The sequence below is a fragment of the Phoca vitulina genome, unplaced genomic scaffold (genome assembly GCF_004348235.1).
Source record: "Phoca vitulina isolate PV1807 unplaced genomic scaffold, GSC_HSeal_1.0 scaffold24, whole genome shotgun sequence".
Lineage (NCBI taxonomy): Eukaryota > Metazoa > Chordata > Mammalia > Carnivora > Phocidae > Phoca > Phoca vitulina.
In genome coordinates this window covers 20,555,313-20,568,020 of record NW_022589727.1, presented here as the reverse complement: position 1 = coordinate 20,568,020, position 12,708 = coordinate 20,555,313, and the positions used below count along the sequence as shown (strand labels likewise).

At 41.3% G+C, this 12,708-nt stretch overlaps 1 protein-coding gene across 8 annotated transcripts in view; it reads left to right on the top strand.

The window, feature by feature from the left end:
• The first annotated feature begins 9,649 nt into the window (after positions 1–9,649).
• The window catches only part of GREB1L (GREB1 like retinoic acid receptor coactivator), a 268,425-nt gene continuing 265,366 nt past the window's right edge, over positions 9,650–12,708 (top strand). For all 8 annotated transcript variants that reach the window (XM_032421407.1, XM_032421404.1, XM_032421406.1 and 5 more), the window contains exon 1: positions 9,650–9,814. The gene's annotated coding sequence lies outside the window, so the exon portion shown is untranslated. The remainder of the gene's footprint in view (positions 9,815–12,708) is intronic.

The following is a 12,708-nucleotide window of genomic DNA, read 5'->3' as shown; positions in this document are numbered from 1 at the left end:
ACTACTAGACTGGAATGGGTACCTGTGTATGGAGAGCAATAGACTGATTCAAAACTTTTCTTTCTTTTTTTTTTTTTAAAGATTTTATTTATTTATTCATGAGAGACAGAGAGAGAGAGAGAGGCAGAGGGAGAAGCAGGCTCCCAAGGAGCAGGGAGCCCGATGCGGGACTCGATCCCAGGACTCTGGGATCATGATCTGAGCCGAAGGCAGACGCTTAACCATCTGAACCACCCAGGCGCCCTGATTCAAAACTTATTTCACAGTAAAACAGAAAAGCGGGGGGCGCCTGGGTGGCTCAGTTGGTTGAGCGACTGCCTTCGGCTCAGGTCGTGATCCTGGAGTCCCGGGATCGAGTCCCGCATCGGGCTCCCTGCTCAGCGGGGAGTCTGCTTCTCCCTCTGACCCTCCCCCCTCTCATGTGCTCTCTCTCTCTCTCAAATAAATAAATAAAATCTTAAAAAAAAACAAAACAAAACAGAAAAGCGTTTTAAAAATCCTATCAGGGTAAAATATTAGGGTTCCAATTTCTCCACATCCATGCCAACACTTGTTTTTTTCCTGTGTTTTTTACAGTAGCCATTGTAAGTTGGTGTGAGGTAATTTCTCATTGAGTTACTGATTTGCATTTCTCTGATTATTAGTGATGTTGAATGTGCTTGTTGCCCATTTGTTTACCTACTTTGAGAAATGTCTATTCAAGTTCTTTGCCTGTTTTTTAAATTGGGTTTAGGGTTTTGTTTTTGTTAAGTTGTAGGAGTTCTTTATATATTCTGTATACTAATCCCTTATCAGTTATATGATTTGCAGACATTTTCCCTCATCCCAAAGGTTGGCTTTTCACTTTGCTGATTGTGTCCTTTGGTGCACAGAAGTTTTAAATTTTGATGTAGTTCAGGGGCACCTGGTAGTTCAGATGGTTAAGCCTCTGCCTTCGGCTGAGGTCGTGATCCCAGGGTCCTGGGATTGAGTCCCACATCTGGCTCCCTGCTCAGAGGAGAGCCTGCTTCTCCCTCTGCCTCTGCACCTTCCCCTGCTCATGCTCTCTCTCTCTCTGTATCTGTCTCAAATGAATAAATAAAAAAAAAATCTTAAAAAAAATTTTTTTGATGTAGTTCATCTTATCTATTTTTACTTTTGTTGTCTGTGCTTTTGGTCATACCCAAATTATTGCCAAATCAAATATCATAAACCCCTAGGTTTTTAATAAGTGTATTCTTGTTTTTCATAATTTCTAGCTGATCTAGAATTGCAAATTAAATTTATCTTTATTTAGAAAGCTTTTTAGATCATCAAGAAGATTTATGTTAGTTTTTTTTTTTTTTTTTTTTTTAGATTTTATTTATTTACTTGCCAGAGAGAGAGTACAAGCAGGGGGAGCAGCAGGCAGAGGGGGAGGGAGAAGCAGACTCCCCGCCAAGCAGGGAGCCCGATGTGGGGCTCGATCCCAGGACCCCGGGATCATGACCTGAGCCGAAGGCAGACGCTTAACCGACTGTGCCACCCAGGCATCCCGTTAGTTTTTTTTTTTATAATTATTTTTTAACTTTTCTATATTAGGGTCAAAAATTATGGCTCAGGACTAAGATTTCCATTCCTCAGAATCTGGTAAGATTTTCTTTGTGGCTTAGAACATTTTAGTATTGTAAGTATTTTTGGACTTTAGAGAAGAATGTATATGCTATGGATTTAGAGTTCAAAGTTATCCGTATATATCACATATGTGTTTTGTTGTGTTACCAAATCCTCTCCTTTCTATTTATTTTTGGTCTATGAGATCTTTCAAATTCTTAGAGAAAGGGATTTAAATGTTTAAAATAAATTCTTTTATTCACATTAGTTTTTTAGCTAGATATTTTGATATTACATATTTGTACTTTGGCATTAGGAGATCAAGTTTTGAGTTCCATACCCACCTACACTGTGTGACACTGAGGACACCTATTCTCTCTAAGGCCTTGTTCAGCATCTGCAAAATGTAAGTGTTAATTATAGTCACTCCATAGCTTATAAGGATTACTTGAGAAAATCCTTAGTCAAGTTCCTGGCATGTAGTGAGTGTTCAATAAATATTCACCATTCTCCTTACTATAACTTTTATCAAAGTAAACTAATCTTATTGTCCTACTTGGTGCTTACTTTTTAATCATGAATTTCACTTTGATTTTATTTTGCTACTTTTGCTTCTTTTTGTCTGCATTTTCTTGTAATTTTATTTGCCACCCACTTATTTTCAATTTTTCTGTGTTGTTTTATTTCAGGTATTATTCATAAGGAGAATAGAATTAAATTTTCTCTTGTTTTTTCACTCAGAGATTTTTGTCTTTCTATAGGAAAATTTAGCTTGCTCAATTTATTGTTATTAATGCTGAGAATGTATTCAGACATCTTGTTTTCTCTTTATTATTCTTTATTGTTTTTTCCTCTTTTCCTGACTTTTGTCATTTTGGTTAAGTTTTCTTTGTATTTTTTCCCCCTCAAATTATTTGAAAGTTTTACAACCAATTGTGGTCATTATCACTAAATTTTTAAAAATTAAACCAATATGAGCTTATAAATATCAAGAAAAAATGATATCTATTCTTCTTGCCTTAGTCTCTTCCCCAAACACGTTGAGACTCTTAACAGTTATAATTCTCCTTCCAGGGTTCCATACTTCCCACATTTGTTCAAATAAACTGGAATTTTAATTCTAGACTATTTTTAATATTTAAATTTTTACTTTCCTATGCTATGAACCCTGTGTTACTATGTACATTAGATTTTATGAAAACATTATCAATAATTATTTATAGTTTACTGGGTTTTTACTCTCCCATGTTTTTTGTATATTCTAATTTCCTTTTTATTGGATCTTTTATTTAATTGCAAGGAACGTCAAATGCATCACAAAGAAACTTAATAACAAATAGAATTTTTGCTCATTTAACAGAGTTCTGAGGCAAGTTTATAACACAGCTTGATGAAGGCTTTAACTCTAGTTTTGATTTTCTCAAATCTGCCTTCTTCCGGCTTCCTTTGTGGTATCAGGATGGTTTTAGCAATTTAGGCTTCACAAAAGCACATCACACAATGAGAAGGGGAGAATTGTTTTTCCTGAATCATTAAATGAAGCATTGCCCTTCATTTTAATTGGAGTAATCCAAAACAAACTTTGTGATAAAGTATACTCATCGGTGTAGGCCTATATTATTGTCCATCCCTGATCCAATCACAAGAGCAAGGGGAAGGAAATTACAATGTGCACCAAACAGTTACCCAATGGGAGAAGTATTGCTTGGGAGGCAACTGTATTACAACTTTGTTTGGAATTCAAATTGATATGGTTTTCCTTCAAAGTCCTTCCTTCATGGGGTGCCTGGGTGGCTCAGTTATTAAGCGTCTGCCTTCGGCCTGGGCTCAGGTCATGATCCCAGGGTCTTGGGATGGAGCCCTGCATTGGGCTCCCCGCTCTGCGGGAAACCTGCTTCTCCCTCTCCCACTCCCCCTGCTTGTGTTCCCTCTCTCACTGTGTCTCTCTCTGTCAAATAAATAAACAAAATCTTAAAAAAAAAAAAGTCCTTCCTTCATAGTCCTATAAATATTCTTTCTTGTAATGTTGCAGATGAGATGTCAGATGATGATTTAATTATTTTTAATGGGAGGTCTAAAATATCACATAATTTTATTTTTTAACCCTAAAGCAGAAATTTCACAAGGAAATGTGTAAGTGTACCAAATAATCTTGCCCTTTCAAGCTGAATACACAAATTTATACTTATCTCTAGAAAATTTTCTTCTGTTATCTGTTTAAATACTGCCTCTCCATTTTAATTCACATACAATAAAATTTACCCTTTTAAAATGTACAAGCCAGTGGTTTTTAGTATATTCAGAGTTGTGCAACCATCACCACAATCAATTTTAAAACATTTTCATCCCCTGCAAAAGAAACCCAGACCCATTGGCACTTAGTCTCCGTTTCTCCCCAAACCTCCTAGCCTCAGGTAGCCACTAACTTACTTCCTATCTCTGTGGATTTTCCTACTCTAGACATTTTGTAAAAAATGGAATCATAGAACATGTGGACATTTTTGTCTGACCTTTTTCACTTAGCATAATCTTCTCAAGGTTAATCCATTTGGAGCATGTATCAGTACTTCCTTTTTTAAAAAAATGACTGAATAATATTCAATTGTATAGACATACCATCTTGTTTATCCATTCATTGGTTGGTGCACATTTTGGTTATGTCCACTTTTTGGCTACTATGGATAATGCTGTTATAAACATTTGTGTACAAGTTTTTTGTGTGAATATTTTACATTCTCGTGGGCATATATCTAGGAGGGGGATTGCTGGGTCATACTATAATTCTACTTAATTTTTTGAGGAACTGGTGAATCATTTTCCACAGTGGCTCTGCCATTTTACATTCCTACCAGCAATGTGTAAGGGTTCTGATTTCTCCACGTCTTTGTTCACATTTGTTATTATATTTAAAAAAAAATATTGGAGTTTCTTTCTTATTATGGTGAACTATATATAACAAAATTTACAACTATATATAAGATAAAATTTACAATTTTAACCATTTTTAAGGATATAGTATAGTTTTGTGACATTAAATACATTCACATTTGTGTGCATCCATCACCATCATCCATCTCTAGGACTTTTCTTCATGTCCTACTCTAACCTTAACCTTAACTGTACCCATTACAATAACTCCACATCACTTCCCCCACCTTGGCCCCAGCCCAACCACCATTCTACTTTCTGTCTCTATGAATTTGACTACTCTAGGTACCTCATAGAAGTCAAATCATACTCTATTTGTCCTTTGTGACTGGTTTATTTTGCTTAGCATGATGTCTTCAAGGTTCATCCAAGCTGTTGTATGTGTCAGAATTTCCTTCCTTTTTAAAGATGAATAGCATTCCCTTGTTATTTTTTGTTTTGTTCCGTTTTGGCCATTCTAATGGGTATAAAGTGATATCTCATTGTGGTTTTGATTTATATTTCCCTAGTGGTTAATTATGTTGAGCCCCTTTTTGTGTGCTTATTAGCCATTTGACAGTCTTCTCTGGAGAAATGTCTGTTCAAATCCTTTGTCCATTTTTCATTTGGATTAGTTGTTTTTTTACTGTTGAGTTGTAAGAGTTCTTTACATATTCTGGATAATAGGTTTTTATCAGATCTATAATTTACAAATATTTTCATTTTCTTAATACTGGCCTTTGATGCACAAAAGGCTTTTGTTTAATTGATTTATTTATTTGAGAGAATATGCACAAGTGGGGGAGGGGCAGAGGGAGAGGGAAAGGGAGAAGCAGACTCCCTGCTGAGCTCAGAGCTGGACTTGGGGCTCCTTTCCAGGACCCTGAGGTCATGACCTGGGCCAAAGTCAGACCTTCAGCCAACTGAGCCACCTAGCTGCCCCTGATGCACAAAAGCTTTTAATTTTATGAATCAATTTATCTAGTTTTCCTTTGTTGTTAGTGCTTTTGGTGTCATTAAGAAACCATTGCCTAATCCAAAGTCAAAGACTCTATAAATAGAGTTTTACACTTTCAGCTTTTACATTATATTTAAGATCCATTTTGAGTAAATTTTTATATCTGTTGGAAGGCAGATTATTTTGACACCCTTGTTGAAAATCAATTAACCATAGATTCATGGATTTACTTCTGGACTCTCAATTCTAGTCCATTGATCTATATGTCTATCTTTATGCCAATTCCACTCTGTCTTGATTACTGTAGCTCTGTAATGAGGTTTGATATTGGGAAGTTCAGTCTTCTGACCTTCTTAATTTTTATTATTTTATTTTATTTTTTAAAAGATTTTATTTATTTGAGGGAGAGAGCATGCGCATGAGCAGGGGGGGAGGGGCAGAGGGAGAAGTGGACTCCCTGCTAAGCAGGGAGTGTCAAGTGGGGCTTTATCCCAGGACCCTGGGATGATGACCTGAGCCAAAGGCAGATGCTTAACTGACTGAGCCACCCAGGCGCCCCGGACCTTCTTAATTTATAAAAAAATTGTTTTGACTATTCTGGGTTCCTTGCATTTCACTACAAATTGTAGGGTCAGCCTGTCAATTTCTGCAAAAACAAAACAAGACAAAACAAAACCAGCTGGAATTTCAATAGGGGTTGTGTTGAATCTGTAGATCAGTTTGGAGTGTATGGCCACCTTAAGAATATTAACTCCAACAACACATGATGTGTTTCCATTTATTTGGGTCTTTAGTTTCTTTTAAGGATATTTTGTAGTATACTACAAAAAAGACATTGTATATTGCAATTATATTAATATATAACATCTATTCCATTTTTTTAAAAAAGATTTATTTATTTATTTGAGAGATAGAGAAGGGGGAGGGGCAGAAGGAGAGGGAGAGAGAATCTTCAAGCGGACTCCTCGCTGAGTCCAGAGCTCAAGGCTGGGCTGGATCTCAGGACCCCAAGATCATGACCTGAGCTGACATCAAGAGTCAGGCGCTTAACCAACTGAGCCACCCAGGTGCCCCGTAACACCTAATCCATCTTGCTTCTAAAACTTCCGACATATAAATATTAGATCTCCTGGATCTTTTTAAAACTATTTTTTATCTTTTCTTCCATATTTTCTACTTTTTTTGTTGTTGTTCTGCATTCTGGAAGGACTCTTTGAGATGGTCTTATAATGCATTAATTCAGTTTTCAGCAGCATCTTTTCTTTATTAACTGCTTCTGTAGTCTTTTCAACTTAAAATATTCATGAACTTTTTAATTTCTGAGGATACTCTGGTTCTCAGATTGTTCTATTTTCATGACAGTCTGCCCTTATCACTCTTTAAATTTCACTAAGAACATGAACAAGATTCTTTAAAAATATTTTCTCCTATTTCCTGCATTAACTCCATTTTAGTGAGTGCTATCTGCTTTAATTTGGCCTCTTCTTTCAAATGGTAGAGCCTCTCTTTATGATTAGTGATATTTTTTATCTGCTTATATTTATAAGTGAAGATCTAGATCATTCAGCACTGGTAACTGGCATCCCATCTGAAATTAGAGAGACCACTGTTCAATTCCCCACAGTGAGTCTTACCCTTTGAGGATGGTGGTGCTAGGTTGGAATTTGGTTTCCCTTCAGTGAATTGGTCCTGAGTGGGAAAGTAGTGCCGATCTTTCTCTTAGGAGATAATCGTTGATGATGCACAGGATTCTGAGTCACCAAGTTTCAAACCTTAAGTTGAGAGAAAAAGGTACAGGACGAGGAAGCAAGGAAATAAAGTATTTGAAACTATGCCCAGAAAAGAACTTTGGGTGTGACTGTTGGCACATGGAACTCAATGGAAGCAAATAAATATGAAGTCTACTATATGTCTGAGGGAACTGTATTGTCAGATAAGCCACAAGCCTCACCTTAAAAACCTTTAATTGTAAAAACACTCTCAGGACCCCAAACTTGTACCACCAGGAAATGAGCTATGAAAACTGTGAATTCTCCAAGGAGGGAATACTTCCCAATGCCCACTTCAGATGTGGCCAGGAAGGATATTGAACAAGAAAGAGTCTTCCAGAGTGTGGAACAAGGGCTACAGAAATTAATGCAAAAGGGTGTTCATCCTTGAAATCAGAACCAGGACGTAATCATAGAGCTTCTCCCATTGCCGAGGCAGAGGATCGTCACAATAATGACTTGGAAGGATTCTATTATTTATAAGACCCTACCTGCTGTGAATCTCATATTTTTCACTGAATTTGAATTCTGATGCAGAATATCTATGGAGAAGCATTTGGGAATCATTGTTATGGGGAAGAGTGGAGGGATTTGCAGGAGTTAACATTTTATAGTTTGCCAGGTACTGTGCATTGTCTCAATCTACATAGCTACTCTCTGAGGTATGGACTATTGTGATGTTATTCTACAGATGGGAACACTAAGCTGGAGTCACGTAACTTGGTCAAGGTTACATAATATAATCATCTGCATCTTTCTATATTGTAGTTGTTTAAAAACCATATTAATTTCATTTACTAAGCCTGTATTGTGTGCAAGATCCAGAACTGTGGGAATACAGCAGTGATTGAAAGCCGTGTTTCCTGCCCCCGTGGCATATTAGAAGTGTTTCTATGTGAATTTAAAGACCCGGCAATAGGGATTCAATTGTAAAACAAACCAAAAAACCATTTCTGCTTCTTATCACCACAAGGAACAAAATGCTTTTAATGAAAATGGCAGTTGAGTGTCTCTTCCCAGTGGAGGAGGGAGAGAAGACAAATGAAAGCACAAACAAATCGCTTGCTTTTGCTAGTCATAACTGAACTATGCCTTAAGTTATTTTCTGGTGGTTCCAGACTTCTGGTCAATTCCCTCTGGATCGACCAAAAGGGGGTGGGGGTGGGGGCGATTGCATTTCGGCTTGTTAAAAAAAAAAAAGGCAAGACAAGCAAACAAAACGTACTGACTTAGAGCTCATAGAGATCATATGAGATCTACTTTAATTGAAGTTGTCTTTAAACTATAATTGACAATGATATCATAACAATAGAATGATAAGCAACCCGCCCGAGACTGGGTGCCGCTGTAGCTTCCTTATTTCCACCAACATGCTGAGCTACCCGGGGCTATACTTGTCCCCAAGGCACTAAAAGTAGATCAACTTTTCTTTACCTAGACTCTTTCACCACATCCAGCATGGAGCTGTTTCTTCCAGAGGGTGGGCAATTCAGTAAAGGAGTCTAGTAGCCTATCTCTGGCAACAATGACAGTTTTTTAAAATGGAGCTGCATCTCTACTAACAGAAACCACCAGCTGTGAAAAGTGGAGCTCAATCTGTCACTATCGGCCGAGCATCTCTTGAGAACGTTTGCTCCCGCAGCACCCGTCATGGTCCAGGGCCTGCTGGAAGTGGCTGCTGGTAGGGCGGACGATCCCTCCTGGTCCGGGAGGCTCAGGACAAGCCGTGGCGAGCAGGCAGCCTCCCCCAGCGCCCGGCCGGGGTCCGCGGGCGGGAGGGCATGCTCATCCAGGAGGTGCAAAAGTCGGCTCTGGCCCGGAGTTCCCGGGTTTGTTTGGTTTTGTCCGCGTCCTGCCCCCCGTCCTACCCCCCTTCGTGCAAAAGGCCAAGGGTTTTTGACCCACCCTTGCCCAGGCCGAGTTCACACTTAGGGCCCTTTAGCCGCCGTCCTGCGGACAGAGAAAGCAATCACGCAATGAAGTGAGAGCACTCTGTGAATGAATGCGGAATCGGCGAGAAAATAATTTTTCTTCCTGGCTGAGCGCGTCAGCCGCACTCTGGGGGGCAATCCTCCTTCCCAGAAGACCCCCGCCACACCACTACTCTCCACACCCCACAGTGGCCACACACATCATCTGTGCCGTGGAGTTTGGAAATGGAGGCGTGAGCACAGTGGACTGAGGAGGGGAAGGAGCGTCGTTGGAGAGGGTGGGGAGGGAAATGTGCGCCCACTACCCTCAAGGAGGGCAAGGGAGCCCTAAAGGCCACTCGCGGGCGCGAGGGCGGCGGAAGGCCGAGAGGCGGGGCGGGGGGAGGGGGCGCGGGGGTCCCCGCCGCGGAGGTTCTGGGGAAGCGGGAGGGGCAGCACCTGAGGAATCCGCCTCCGGCCCCGGCGGCCGCCGCCTCGCTCCGCCCCGGGGAACTGAGCGCGCGGCGAGCGCGCCTGCCAGAGAGACGCCAGCCACCGGCGGCGCTAGCACCTCGGAGGAGGGCGGCCGGAGCGAGCGCAGCGCAGCGCTGGGACCCGGACTGGGGGTGGGGAGACGAGCCCCGGCCGAGGCGAGGGCCACCCCCTGGTCCTCTGCCCTAGCGCCCCGCCAGGGCCAGGTGAGCGGCTGCGGGGGCTCCGGGGCGCGGGCGCGGGGAGGTGAGAGGTCGCGAGCCGGGCGCGAGCGCACGCCTCTGCCGGGCAGGAGCTGCCCTTTGGCGGGCTGTGGACACCCTGCTTGCGCGGGGAAGCGCTGCGGCTGACTTTTTCTGGAGGGCTGGGAAGGCGGAGCGGGGGTGTGAGCGCCACTGTGTTTGCGTGGCGAGGGCAGGCGCAACTGGCAGCCTCGGATCCGAACCCCTTCTCCCCGCCGCCTCGCGTCAGCCCTCTTAGGGGACCCAGCCCGTGCGGTCCGCGCCCGGAGGCCAGAGGCCTGTCACCGCGGGCTCTTCTCGCTGCCTTTGTGGCGGGAGCGAGGAAGCCCGAGCGTGGGATGGGAGAGGCTGCGGCGCGGCGGGGAGCGCCGAGGCGGAGGCGGCGGGGGGCGCGCCGCGGACCGGTCTCCCCGAGCCTAAGGGGCTTGTGAGGGGCTCGCCCGGCGGGTGGACCGCAGGCAGGGAGGCACGGAGGTGACGGGGTGGGGGGGGGGGGGGGGGGGGGGGGGGGGGGGGGGGGAGATGGAGAAAGCTCAGCTTGGGAAAGTTGAGAGCGTCCAGCGGTGGCTGGGCGGTTGCTCAGTGTCCATTGGTTTCTTTTCTCCACACCCAATGTCACTTCGTCACGAGCGCGCGCGCGTCTCCAGCCATCGTTTCCATTTTTCTGTGAGTGGTGGAGGACCACTCTTAATCTGAATGAGACACAAAGGGTTGTGTTGACAGCTGATCCTGACACAAGTAGACAGCGAGATGAGGTGTGTTCTGTGGCCTGGCAAGGGTGATGATGAGGCAGTTTGTTAAAGTAAATCAATTACCTTAGTCCCTCTTCCGAGCTCCATTAAATTATCTGTATAGATTCAGTTCGTGGGGCTTCTCAGTTAAATCGAGCCCAAGTAAGGTCCACAACGATTCATCTGCACGGGAACAGCTGCTGTCTCCAACTGAGGTGGACGGATCCTGGAGAAACTCAATCTGCTCCTTTCCTGTATGAACGTGACTGTCACAAAGTCCTTATCCACCCTACCCTAGCCCTCTGACTCCTGTCCAAAAGACAGAAACCAAATTTTAATTTCTATTTTTCACACCTTTAGAGCCCCCCCCCCCATCCCACTTAAATCTCATATTAAAACCTAGCCATTTGAATATGGGGAAGAAATTTTCCGGAAAAATTTTTTTAATTAAATGCCCCCTTAAAAGACTCTCATCCCTCTGAACATTTTCTTATACTTTAGATCCTGGAATTATGCTTTGAGTTTTGTGACTGTGTTGTTCTTTTTCTTTCTTAAAATTTCTGTGTGATTTTATAAGTTGCAATACTGGAAAGTTATTTAAAAGAAAAAACATTAAAATAATTGTTTCGTTGAAAATGTTTAGTAATAGAATTATGAGGATATAGGCATGTGTTTAAAGGGACATTTTAAATTAATATTGAAAAGTAATGTGCATAGGGTAAGAATTTCACAGTGTAAAGTAAGTTTTCTCTTTCCCACTCCATACTCTTAATGTCCTCCTTCCCAGAAGCAACCACTGTTGTCAATTTCTTGTATATTCTTCCATACATCTTCTATTAAAATGGAATTAGATTATGGAAATAAAGGATGAAAGGCATGGAGTATAAGGAAAGACTGAACTACATATCAATGGTGATGACTATGTGATATCCACTCATGATGACTTTAGAACCTTGTATTTGGCCTAAGGCACTTATTACACTGGAAGATCAGTTAGAATGCTAAAAATCTCGAAACAAGTATACTGTGGAAAGCAGAACTGTTAAACTATGATCCCTGCCCTTCCCCTCACATCACTAGTTTCTCTACACTGTTTTTAATAACCTTTAAAAAAAATTTTTTTTCCCCTCCATTTTGGAACTCTTTATGAAGTAAAGGATGAGCACTATAGCTTACTCCATCCAGTGAGGTATATTATTGGAAGACATTGAAAAGACATATGTATACACTTCCGTGGACATAACATAATACGAAAATTTAATGGTAAGGGAGAAATACGAAGGCCAAGTTTAAGATACTTGGTCACATCTAGTTCCAGGCTTGCATTTACCATAAACTAGCTAAATGAAGTAACTTTCTTAGAAGTGCTTTTGTTTCCTCCTCAGTTAAATAAACGAATTGAACTACTTGGTTTCTAAGGGTCCTTTTAAATCCAAAATTTTATTACTAAAATACTTGTTCTTAGATGTTCTAAGACTGGCTAAGGATAACCCAGTTGGACCTGTGTGTACTAGACAGTAGAGTGACCAAAAGAATATTTCTGATTTGTAGATTCATCAAAAAGAAGTTAGAGTGTTTAAACTACATTCCTGTTCTTAAGAGATTGATGTCACTGAAGAACAGCTACTTCATTTGCCCACAAAATGTCTGTTTATGTTACTGATAGAGGCCAAATCCTAAGCTGAATAGGCCTCTGTGTATCACCTTGTATGGCTAAGGAGAGTGAATTTTTTTCACAGCTCATGGTGCCATTTTTAGGGAAATTACTCTTACCAAACTCTTACTTTTCTTTTTGGTAAGTGGAAATAAAGTTCACTTATCTACTTCAAAAGAAGTTGACATAATTTACTTAGTAATTCCCACAAGCATTTAGAATGTGAATATCCCTACAGCTGTTTTATTTACTTTATAAGTATTCACTTAGAGATCATGTTCTTAGTAGGAAACTTTTCTAATCTCTAAAACACCTGCAAACTCTAGGCTAATGATCCCTGGATGGGTGCAGGGAGCTGAGGAGTGATTGCAAGGTTATGAAAGTAAAAAGAATTAGTTGATTTTAGTCACTATATATGATCTCAATTACGGTTTTTCGAAAGTACACTGTAATAAGTCAGTCAGAGAAAGACA